The 10,758-nt window shown below is 51.6% G+C and overlaps 13 non-coding genes across 13 annotated transcripts; 8 read left to right on the top strand and 5 right to left on the bottom strand.

The window, feature by feature from the left end:
* Positions 1-3,687: 3,687 nt before the first annotated feature.
* trnaq-uug (transfer RNA glutamine (anticodon UUG)) lies at positions 3,688-3,759 on the bottom strand. The gene has a single exon. It is a non-coding gene; the product is annotated as a tRNA-Gln (tRNA).
* Positions 3,760-3,932: 173 nt separating this feature from the next.
* On the top strand, positions 3,933-4,005 carry trnat-ugu (transfer RNA threonine (anticodon UGU)). Its single transcript has one exon. It is a non-coding gene; the product is annotated as a tRNA-Thr (tRNA).
* A 1,054-nt stretch (positions 4,006-5,059) lies between these two features.
* On the top strand, positions 5,060-5,131 carry trnae-cuc (transfer RNA glutamic acid (anticodon CUC)). Its single transcript has one exon. It is a non-coding gene; the product is annotated as a tRNA-Glu (tRNA).
* Positions 5,132-5,218: 87 nt separating this feature from the next.
* trnaq-cug (transfer RNA glutamine (anticodon CUG)) lies at positions 5,219-5,290 on the bottom strand. The gene has a single exon. It is a non-coding gene; the product is annotated as a tRNA-Gln (tRNA).
* Positions 5,291-5,492: 202 nt separating this feature from the next.
* trnat-ugu (transfer RNA threonine (anticodon UGU)) lies at positions 5,493-5,565 on the top strand. Its single transcript has one exon. It is a non-coding gene; the product is annotated as a tRNA-Thr (tRNA).
* A 1,065-nt stretch (positions 5,566-6,630) lies between these two features.
* trnae-cuc (transfer RNA glutamic acid (anticodon CUC)) lies at positions 6,631-6,702 on the top strand. The gene has a single exon. It is a non-coding gene; the product is annotated as a tRNA-Glu (tRNA).
* A 278-nt stretch (positions 6,703-6,980) lies between these two features.
* On the bottom strand, positions 6,981-7,052 carry trnaq-uug (transfer RNA glutamine (anticodon UUG)). Its single transcript has one exon. It is a non-coding gene; the product is annotated as a tRNA-Gln (tRNA).
* Positions 7,053-7,225: 173 nt separating this feature from the next.
* trnat-ugu (transfer RNA threonine (anticodon UGU)) lies at positions 7,226-7,299 on the top strand. The gene has a single exon. It is a non-coding gene; the product is annotated as a tRNA-Thr (tRNA).
* An 898-nt stretch (positions 7,300-8,197) lies between these two features.
* Positions 8,198-8,269, bottom strand: trnaq-cug (transfer RNA glutamine (anticodon CUG)). The gene has a single exon. It is a non-coding gene; the product is annotated as a tRNA-Gln (tRNA).
* A 202-nt stretch (positions 8,270-8,471) lies between these two features.
* Positions 8,472-8,544, top strand: trnat-ugu (transfer RNA threonine (anticodon UGU)). The gene has a single exon. It is a non-coding gene; the product is annotated as a tRNA-Thr (tRNA).
* A 1,065-nt stretch (positions 8,545-9,609) lies between these two features.
* Positions 9,610-9,681, top strand: trnae-cuc (transfer RNA glutamic acid (anticodon CUC)). The gene has a single exon. It is a non-coding gene; the product is annotated as a tRNA-Glu (tRNA).
* A 278-nt stretch (positions 9,682-9,959) lies between these two features.
* Positions 9,960-10,031, bottom strand: trnaq-uug (transfer RNA glutamine (anticodon UUG)). The gene has a single exon. It is a non-coding gene; the product is annotated as a tRNA-Gln (tRNA).
* Positions 10,032-10,204: 173 nt separating this feature from the next.
* Positions 10,205-10,277, top strand: trnat-ugu (transfer RNA threonine (anticodon UGU)). Its single transcript has one exon. It is a non-coding gene; the product is annotated as a tRNA-Thr (tRNA).
* Positions 10,278-10,758: the final 481 nt, after the last annotated feature.

The raw sequence follows: 10,758 nt of genomic DNA, 5'->3' as shown, positions 1-10,758 counted from the left end.
TTTAACCTTGTCGCGTCCCAGGATGGATTTCTTGCTGATGGACTCCCACACTGAGCCCTAACCTGCCTCTGGACCTGCTCAGATTTGGTTGCCGTTCTTTGTCTTCCCCGCTCACTGTCTCACGGACTGTCACTGTTATTCTGTGCACTATTAAACCCCTCTGTGTTCCCTTTTACCACCCCCCTGCTTCCTCCAGCTCTTACCTCATCGCAGAGGGTCTGCTACAAGACCTGACAGAGACCCCAGACCCTGGCCGTAACACAGAGAACAGCTCAGTCTCCTTTGACAGGCGTTAATAATAATAATAATAATAATAATAATAATAATAATAATAATAATAATAATAATAATAATAATAATCATTTTATTAACCCTTGACAATTTCTTGCATTAGGAATGATCTCTTTGCATACCCCAGCCTGCTCTCCATGAGGCACACAGACACACAGACAGGGAGAGAGCCTGCTGGTCAGAGCGCAGGGTCAGCCATTGTACAGCACCCCTGGAGCAGTTGGGGTGAAGGGCCTTGCTCAGGGGCCCACCGGAGTAAGATTCGTCTGCCAGCCGCAGGATTTGATCTGGTAACCTGCCAGCCACAGGCGCAGATCCTGAGCCACCGCTCTGCCCCTTAATATTCCTGTATTGTTATCCGAATTGTGTGATTATCCCGCAATGGGGCCGACAGCTGTACCTGACTTTAAAAGACAAAGTCTGTCTAATACCGACAGTCTCTACGGGTACATTTGTGTGTTGTTAATGAAGACACTGGGATTTTGGTGAAAATAAAAAATCTGTACAGTTTTCTCCATTAGTCAAGAAGTATCAGTGAGACTACTGACAGCTATTAAAACTCCAGTAGATCTTAAACTTTTTAAAATAACAATATGTTCTTGCATCTATGAAGCTCCTTCCAACCCAAAGGACCCCAAAGACAATCACATACAGGAGAGGCTCCACTCTCCCCAGTGAAGTGCAGCCCCACCTGGGTAACACTCAGCGCCTTTCTGCACCCGCTCCTTACTGGCTTAATGGGACCAGTTTGGCAGCTTCTTCCAGCTTTTTGGGTGCTGCTGCTTTGAAGAGACCTGGACAGTCAGCAGACACTCTTTGGGATCCTGGGTACAGGTGCAGCAGCAGGGGATGGCAAAACCTGTACCTGCCAGTGAGGTGCAGCCCCTCCTGGGAGACAAACAGCAGCCCCACTGCACACAGATCACAGCAGGAGATGGAGACTACAGCACCAGGAGAATGGTGGGTGATCTGGGGTACTGGACTTCACCCAGTGAAGTGACACACAGCAGCCCCACTGCACACAGATCAGGGCAGCAGAGAGGAACTGCTGCACCAGGGGGATTGGGGGTGATCTGGGGTACTGGACTTCACCCAGTGAAGTGACACACAGCAGCCCCACTGCACACAGATCAGGGCAGCAGAGAGGAAAATTGTGGGTGATTGTTTTTGCTGTAACCCCCACTGATTACAAACTGGAATTAAATTGCATCCCCACTTCACACAGATCCGGAGAAGGAGAGAGAAATTGCAGCACCAGGTGGGTTAAGGGTAATATGCCCCCCTTTTAAACCCTTTAATTTGAAAGCTCTTATGGAGTTAATAGATTTTTGCACCTCAGTAGAATTCCTTGAAAACAGAAGCCCTACTTTAGTACAGTTCTAAACTATCCCTAACCCTAGTGCTGTGTGCACATATGTAGCTGACAACAGAAAAATGTATTGCTGTAATTCTAAAAGAGACAACTTCTGGTACATTCCTTCTGCAGTACTTTGTCTCTTCCTGAAAGACTGGGCTGTTTCTAACCTGTGTGTGTACTGAAGCGTATTGAGAGTTCAATTTCATGCAGGTCATTTAAAGATACTGGTGATCTTCAAAATAAACCCCTGCATGCAGTGGCACACCACTAGGTGTCACTGTTGTTTCAGTTCAATTTTCAGGCGCTCCAAGTATCCTCTGATGGATCCGTCTTTCTTGCCAGAGCTGTGAAGAGAGGCTTAGATCTCGAAGGTGTAAAACAGATGTTGAAAATATGAACAAAAGAAAGGTTATGAATAAGAAGAGACCATTAGCAGTAGTAGCCACTACAAAATGAAGAAAGGCCCTCTACAAGTTTTCATCATCAATTAATTATTAATCAAGAAACCTAAATTATTGAAATTGATTAATTTGATTAATTTCTAAATATATATTGATAAAAATCTTGATACAATATTCCCGTCATGATTTAAAGATGAAATTTAGTTAGGAGAAGTATTTAATTAAGGCTTGCTATGTATTCTTAGAGGATAAATATGATTCTGTCTCTTCTGCAGGATCCAACTTCCAGCTTATTCCATCCTGCCAAGAACAGCCAGGAGAGAAAAGGATCCCAATAGAGATGAAGGTAAATTTAATATTAAAATGGGAAATTTTGGGGTAACTGTAACTGGCTAAATGAATATTTTAGAACAAAAAGCTGTTCAGACAGAAGAAGAGAAGAATTAAACTGCATTATCGGAGAGAAGGAGGTGTTTTGAAGTAATTGAAGATTAATTCCCCAGGGACCTACAATATCCTACCAATTGTACCCAAGGAAACAGATGTTATTCAGAAACACTTGATGATTCTTCAAGCTCGTGCCTTGGAAATGGAGAATTACTAATGTTCTGCCAATCCACACGAGGTGAGAGACTGAACCAAGTAATGACAGACCACGAAGTCTACATGTAAGATTAAGGAAACGATCAGAACTAACCAGAGAATCACCTATACAATTCACAAAGAAATCCCAACTCCACCCCCTTTGTCCACCTGCAGGGCTGTGAGCAGAGTTCCCTCACTGGAGCGCAGTCTGGGAATGGCGAATGGTCCAGGATACGAGTCAGGAGCTGGAGAGATCTTTCTCCAGCAGTACGAGGATGGGGAGGAGGAGGGTTAGGGCGCTCAGAAGTCTAAGGGCAGCAGGTAAATGATTTAATTGCCCAGCAGCTCTGTAAAGGTCTTAACAAAACTTCTGAAGTGACGGCGGCAGCCATGTTCTTTGCTGTCGGCTGTCGTAGCTGATCTGCATCAGTAGTCTGTATGACACTGAACCTCGTGGGTTTCCCTGTTGTGTCCTTCCAGTCATTCACACCACGGTTCCTCCCCCAGGTGGCTGACCATTGCGTCGCGGAAGCTGTTGTAGCAGTGATTCTTTTGCGGGTTAGATCTAAGTGACGACGGCAGGCGGGGTCGTGTCTTCAACGGGTTACTGCAGTTTTAAAATCGCGGGTGGATGAGTCTCTGTCTCAATTAAAGATTGCCGAGCTTGGCCCCGCTTTAAGAGCCGACGTCGGTCGCGCTGCGGGCACGCCACAGATGGGAGAGGGCCTTTCCCTGTGTCCCTGGTGGTCTAGTGGTTAGGATTCGGCGCTCTCACCGCTGGCCTTTTTTCCCACACCCCGTTTGTTACCCTTAGAGCCGTGCAAGACGTTGAACTCGGAGGAGGTGTTCCGGGTATTTTGACGACGCAGGAACCTCTGTCATAAAATACACGCATGTCTGCTGTACACTCAATTGTCTGCAGTAGTGGGTGATATCTTGCAGGTCCTAGAAAGGCTGATGAGTAAAAGCAGGTTTCTTTGCCCACAGCAGAGCACGCAAGGAAAGCAGCCCACGATCCCATACACAGGTCCCGATTTCAATGTCACCCACAACAGGTTCCACCGAGACTTGAACTCGGATCGCTGGATTCAAAGCCCAGAGTGCTAACCATTACACCATGGAACCACACGAGAGCTGGGGCGACTTCCATGGGCCTGTGCAAGACTTCAGCTTCGCCGTGGCGTCCTTTCTTTGCTTTCTCCATTGTGTAGCTGAGCCGGGCACCGTGTCTCCCACATGTAGCCAGCTGCGTGACTCGGTACGTTTGTGTGTGCGTGAGTCAGGGTCTGGAGCCTCGTGGCTCCATAGTTCAGGGGTTAGAGCACTGCTCTTGTAAACCAGGGGTCGCGAGTTCAAATCTCGCCGGGGCCTTTTGCACTCGGGCTGGACGCGGAGCAGGGTCTCCCGCTTGTAAAGGGGTATCAGCTGAGGGCCGTAATTGTGTGAATACTGGCAAGCAACAGGGTGTGGTGGCTCTTGGCTTTCTCTGTCTCTTGCCTGCTTCCTGTCCCTCACTCACACCCCACGCCCCGGGGACGTCATACCCTGCTGTGATAATTGATAGGTGCCGAGGAAAACAATGCCAAGCTGGCTGTCGTTGTCCTCATCAAGTCCCGGGCTCCTCCCCGACTGTGTGGGAACTGACGAGCACTTGCGACTAATGCTGCCATTGGACTCCTTGATTAAGAAGGCGGGGGCCCCTGTGTAGATGAAGCAGCAGTTCAGCAGAAGCGCAAGAGAGATTTTCCTGGAGAGCCTTTGCAGACCAGGAAGCAGACACACTGGCTGCTTGAGTTTTCATTGCCCGCCACAGGCTGCTTTGGCATAACGGGCTCGACCTGAGCAGCGCGGGCATCCCGGAGCCATCTTTTCACGGTCTGGTTCTGGCCTTGTGTAGGGAAAGCCTGGCGTCAATATCGAAGACAGTCGTGATTCCGTTCCCCCAGCGGCAAAGTGCTCTCAACTTGGTGTAAGTCTTGTTTTCTTCTTTGTGCTGGGCGATGTGGTTTTCTTTGTGTGTGTGAGTGTTAACCCACCGATGTGTGATGGCTATAACTCCTGTGATTGTGAAGAATCTTTAGAAATCTTGTACTGCAAGTTTTGTCTTTCAAGCGACACTAGTCTGTATGACACTGAACCTGGTGGGTTTCCCTGTTGTGTCTTTCCAGTTTTTCACAACACAGTTCCTCCCCCAGTTGGCTGACCATTGTGTCGCGGAAGCTGTTGTAGCAGTGATTCTTTTGCGGGTTAGATCTAAGTGACGACGGCAGGCGGGGTCGTGTCTTCAACGGGTTACTGCAGTTTTAAAATCGCTGGTGGATGAGTCTCTGTCTCAATTAAAGATTGCCGAGCCTGGCCCCGCTTTCAGAGCCGACGTCGGTCGCACTGCGGGCACGCCACAGACGGGAGAGGGCTTTTCCCCGTGTCCCTGGTGGTCTAGTGGTTAGGATTCGGCGCTCTCACCGCCGCGGCCCGGGTTCGATTCCCGGTCAGGGAAGTGTGGCCTTTTTTCCCCCCACCCCGTTTATTTCAGCGGGAATTCCCGTTTGGCATTCCAGACACCAATTCCAATGTCACCCACAAAAGGTTCCACCGAGATTTGACCTCGGATCGCTGGATTCAGAGTCCAGAGTGTTAACCATTACACCATGGAACCACACAAGAGCTGGGGCGACTGTCGATTCCCTTGGTGATCTTCGGTGTCTTCCATGGGCCTGTGCAAGACTTCAGCTTCGCCGTGGCGTCCTTTCTCTGCTCTCTCCGCTGTGTAGCTGAGCCGGGCACCGTGTCTCCCTCATGTTGCCAGCTGCTTGACTCGGTACGTTTGTGTGCGCGTGAGTCAGGAACTGGAGCCTCGTGGCTCCATAGCTCAGGGGTTAGAGCACTGGTCTTGTAAACCAGGGGTCGCGAGTTCAAATCTCGCTGGGGCCTTTTGCCCTCCATTTGCACTCGGGCTGGACTCGGAGCAGGGTCTCCCACTTGTAAAGGGGTATCAGCTGAGGGCCATAGTTGTGTGATTACTGGCAAGCAACAGGGTGTGGTGGCTCTTGACTTCCTCTGTCTCTTGCTTGCTTCCTGTCCCTCACTCACACCCCACGCCCCGGGGACGTCACACCCTGCTGTGATAATTAATAGGTGCCGAGGAAAACAATGCCAAGCTGGCTGTCGTTGTCCTCATCAAGTCCCGGGCTCCTCCCCGACTGTGTGGGAACTGACGAGCACTTGCGACTAATGCTGCCATTGGACTCCTTGATTAAGAAGGCGGGGGCCCCTGTGTAGATGAAGCAGCAGTTCAGCAGAAGCGCAAGAGAGATTTTCCTGGAGAGCCTTTGCAGACCAGGAAGCAGACACACTGGCTGCTTGAGTTTTCATTGCCCGCCACAGGCTGCTTTGGCATAACGGGCTCGACCTGAGCAGCGCGGGCATCCCGGAGCCATCTTTTCACGGTCTGGTTCTGGCCTTGTGTAGGGAAAGCCTGGCGTCAATATCGAAGACAGTTGTGATTCCGTTCCCCCAGCGGCAAAGTGCTCTCAACTTGGTGTAAGTCTTGTTTTCTTCTTTGTGCTGGGCGATGTGGTTTTCTTTGTGTGTGTGAGTGTTAACCCACCGATGTGTGATGGCTGTAACTCCTGTGATTGTGAAGAATCTTTAGAAATCTTGTACTGCAAGTTTTGTCTGTCAAGCGACACTAGTCTGTATGACACTGAACCTGGTGGGTTTCCCTGTTGTGTCTTTCCAGTTTTTCACAACACAGTTCCTCCCCCAGTTGGCTGACCATTGTGTCGCGGAAGCTGTTGTAGCAGTGATTCTTTTGCGGGTTAGATCTAAGTGACGACGGCAGGCGGGGTCGTGTCTTCAACGGGTTACTGCAGTTTTAAAATCGCTGGTGGATGAGTCTCTGTCCCAATTAAAGATTGCCGAGCTTGGCCCCGCTTTCAGAGCCGACGTCGGTCGCACTGCGGGCACGCCACAGACGGGAGAGGGCTTTTCCCCGTGTCCCTGGTGGTCTAGTGGTTAGGATTCGGCGCTCTCACCGCCGCGGCCCGGGTTCGATTCCTGGTCAGGGAAGTGTGGCCTTTTTTCCCACACCCCGTTTGTTACCCTTAGAGCCGTGCAAGACGTTGAACTCGGAGGAGGTGTTCCGGGTATTTTGACGACGCAGGAACCTCTGTCATAAAATACACGCATGTCTGCTGTACACTCAATCGTCTGCAGTAGTGGGTGATATCTTGCAGGTCCTAGAAAGGCTGATGAGTAAAAGCAGGTTTCTTTGCCCACAGCAGAGCACGCAAGGAAAGCAGCCCACGATCCCATACACAGGTCCTGATTTCAATGTCACCCACAACAGGTTCCACCGAGACTTGAACTCGGATCGCTGGATTCAAAGCCCAGAGTGCTAACCATTACACCATGGAACCACACGAGAGCTGGGGCGACGTCCATGGGCCTGTGCAAGACTTCAGCTTCGCCGTGGCGTCCTTTCTTTGCTTTCTCCATTGTGTAGCTGAGCCGGGCACCGTGTCTCCCACATGTAGCCAGCTGCGTGACTCGGTACGTTTGTGTGTGCGTGAGTCAGGGTCTGGAGCCTTGTGGCTCCATAGTTCAGGGGGTTAGAGCACTGGCCTTGTAAACCAGGGGTCGCGAGTTCAAATCTCGCCGGGGCCTTTTGCACTCGGGCTGGACGCGGAGCAGGGTCTCCCGCTTGTAAAGGGGTATCAGCTGAGGGCCGTAATTGTGTGAATACTGGCAAGCAACAGGGTGTGGTGGCTCTTGGCTTTCTCTGTCTCTTGCCTGCTTCCTGTCCCTCACTCACACCCCACGCCCCGGGGACGTCATACCCTGCTGTGATAATTGATAGGTGCCGAGGAAAACAATGCCAAGCTGGCTGTCGTTGTCCTCATCAAGTCCCGGGCTCTTCCCCGACTGTGTGGGAACTGACGAGCACTTGCGACAAATGCTGCCATTGGACTCCTTGATTAAGAAGGCGGGGGCCCCTGCGTAGATGAAGCAGCAGTTCAGCAGAAGCGTGAGAAATTTTCCTGGAGAGCCTTTACAGACACACTGGCTACTTGTGATTTCATTTTCTGTCAAGCGAAACTAGTCTGTATGACACTGAAACTCGTGGGTTTCCCTGTTGTGTCCTTCCAGTCATTCACACCACGGTTCCTCCCCCAGGTGGCTGACCATTGCGTAGCGGAAGCTGTTGTAGCAGTGATTCTTTTACGGGTTAGATCTAAGTGACGACGGCAGGCGGGGTCGTGTCTTCAACGGGTTACTGCAGTTTTAAAATCGTGGGTGGATGAGTCTCTGTCTCAATTCAAGATTGCCGAGCTCGGCCCCGCTTTAAGAGCCGACGTCGGTCGCGCTGCGGGCACGCCACAGATGGGAGAGGGCCTTTCCCTGTGTCCCTGGTGGTCTAGTGGTTAGGATTCGGCACTCTCACCGCTGCGGCCCAAGTTCAGTTCCTGGTCAGGGAAGCGTGGCTTTTTTCCCCCCACCCCGTTTATTTCAGCGGGAATTCCCGTTTGGCATTCCAGACACCAATTCCAATGTCACCCACAAAAGGTTCCACCGAGATTTGAACTCGGATCGCTGGATTCAGAGTCCAGAATGCTAACCATTACACCATGGAACCACACAAGAGCCGGGGCGACTGTCGATTCCCTTGGTGATCTTCGGTGTCTTCCATGGGCCTGTGCAAGACTTCAGCTTCGCCGTGGCGTCCTTTCTCTGCTCTCTCCGCTGTGTAGCTGAGCCGGGCACCGTGTCTCCCTCATGTTGCCAGCTGCTTGACTCGGTACGTTTGTGTGCGCGTGAGTCAGGACCTGGAGCCTCGTGGCTCCATAGCTCAGGGGTTAGAGCACTGGTCTTGTAAACCAGGGGTCGCGAGTTCAAATCTCGCTGGGGCCTTTTGCCCTCCTTTTGCACTCGGGCTGGACTCGGAGCAGGGTCTCCCACTTGTAAAGGGGTATCAGCTGAGGGCCATAGTTGTGTGATTACTGGCAAGCAACAGGGTGTGGTGGCTCTTGACTTCCTCTTTCTCTTGCTTGCTTCCTGTCCCTCACTCACACCCCACGCCCCGGGGACGTCACACCCTGCTGTGATAATTGATAGGTGCCGAGGAAAACAATGCCAAGCTGGCTGTCGTTGTCCTCATCAAGTCCCGGGCTCCTCCCCGACTGTGTGGGAACTGACGAGCACTTGCGACTAATGCTGCCATTGGACTCCTTGATTAAGAAGGCGGGGGCCCCTGTGTAGATGAAGCAGCAGTTCAGCAGAAGCGCAAGAGAGATTTTCCTGGAGAGCCTTTGCAGACCAGGAAGCAGACACACTGGCTGCTTGAGTTTTCATTGCCCGCCACAGGCTGCTTTGGCATAACGGGCTCGACCTGAGCAGCGCGGGCATCCCGGAGCCATCTTTTCACGGTCTGGTTCTGGCCTTGTGTAGGGAAAGCCTGGCGTCAATATCGAAGACAGTCGTGATTCCGTTCCCCCAGCGGCAAAGTGCTCTCAACTTGGTGTAAGTCTTGTTTTCTTCTTTGTGCTGGGCGATGTGGTTTTCTTTGTGTGTGTGAGTGTTAACCCACCGATGTGTGATGGCTATAACTCCTGTGATTGTGAAGAATCTTTAGAAATCTTGTACTGCAAGTTTTGTCTTTCAAGCGACACTAGTCTGTATGACACTGAACCTGGTGGGTTTCCCTGTTGTGTCTTTCCAGTTTTTCACAACACAGTTCCTCCCCCAGTTGGCTGACCATTGTGTCGCGGAAGCTGTTGTAGCAGTGATTCTTTTGCGGGTTAGATCTAAGTGACGACGGCAGGCGGGGTCGTGTCTTCAACGGGTTACTGCAGTTTTAAAATCGCTGGTGGATGAGTCTCTGTCTCAATTCAAGATTGCCGAGCTCGGCCCCGCTTTCAGAGCCGACGTCGGTCGCACTGCGGGCACGCCACAGACGGGAGAGGGCTTTTCCCCGTGTCCCTGGTGGTCTAGTGGTTAGGATTCGGCGTTCTCACCGCCGCGGCCCGGGTTCGATTCCCGGTCAGGGAAGTGTGGCCTTTTTTCCCACACCCCGTTTGTTACCCTTAGAGCCGTGCAAGACGTTGAACTCGGAGGAGGTGTTCCGGGTATTTTGACGACGCAGGAACCTCTGTCATAAAATACACGCATGTCTGCTGTACACTCAATCGTCTGCAGTAGTGGGTGATATCTTGCAGGTCCTAGAAAGGCTGATGAGTAAAAGCAGGTTTCTTTGCCCACAGCAGAGCACGCAAGGAAAGCAGCCCACGATTCCATACACAGGTCCCGATTTCAACATCACCCACAACAGGTTCCACCGAGACTTGAACTCGGATCGCTGGATTCAAAGCCCAGAGTGCTAACCATTACACCATAGAACCACACGAGAGCTGGGGCGACTTCCATGGGCCTGTGCAAGACTTCAGCTTCGCCGTGGCATCCTTTCTTTGCTTTCTCCATTGTGTAGCTGAGCCGGGCACCGTGTCTCCCACATGTAGCCAGCTGCGTGACTCGGTACGTTTTTGTGTGCGTGAGTCAGGGTCTGGAGCCTCGTGGCTCCATAGCTTAGGGGTTAGAGCACTGGTCTTGTAAACCAGGGGTCGCGAGTTCAAATCTCGCCGGGGCCTTTTGCACTCGGGCTGGACGCGGAGCAGGGTCTCCCGCTTGTAAAGGGGTATCAGCTGAGGGCCGTAATTGTGTGAATACTGGCAAGCAACAGGGTGTGGTGGCTCTTGGCTTTCTCTGTCTCTTGCCTGCTTCCTGTCCCTCACTCACACCCCACGCCCCGGGGACGTCATACCCTGCTGTGATAATTGATAGGTGCCGAGGAAAACAATGCCAAGCTGGCTGTCGTTGTCCTCATCAAGTCCCGGGCTCTTCCCCGACTGTGTGGGAACTGACGAGCACTTGCGACAAATGCTGCCATTGGACTCCTTGATTAAGAAGGCGGGGGCCCCTGCGTAGATGAAGCAGCAGTTCAGCAGAAGCGTGAGAAATTTTCCTGGAGAGCCTTTACAGACACACTGGCTACTTGTGATTTCATTTTCTGTCAAGCGAAACTAGTCTGTATGACACTGAACCTCGTGGGTTTCCCTGTTGTGTCCTTCC

Source organism: Lepisosteus oculatus, chromosome 6, assembly GCF_040954835.1.
Source record: "Lepisosteus oculatus isolate fLepOcu1 chromosome 6, fLepOcu1.hap2, whole genome shotgun sequence".
NCBI classification, from domain to species: Eukaryota; Metazoa; Chordata; class Actinopteri; order Semionotiformes; family Lepisosteidae; genus Lepisosteus; species Lepisosteus oculatus.
The sequence above is the reverse complement of the archived record's forward strand: the minus strand, read 5'-3'. Positions and strand labels throughout refer to the sequence as shown.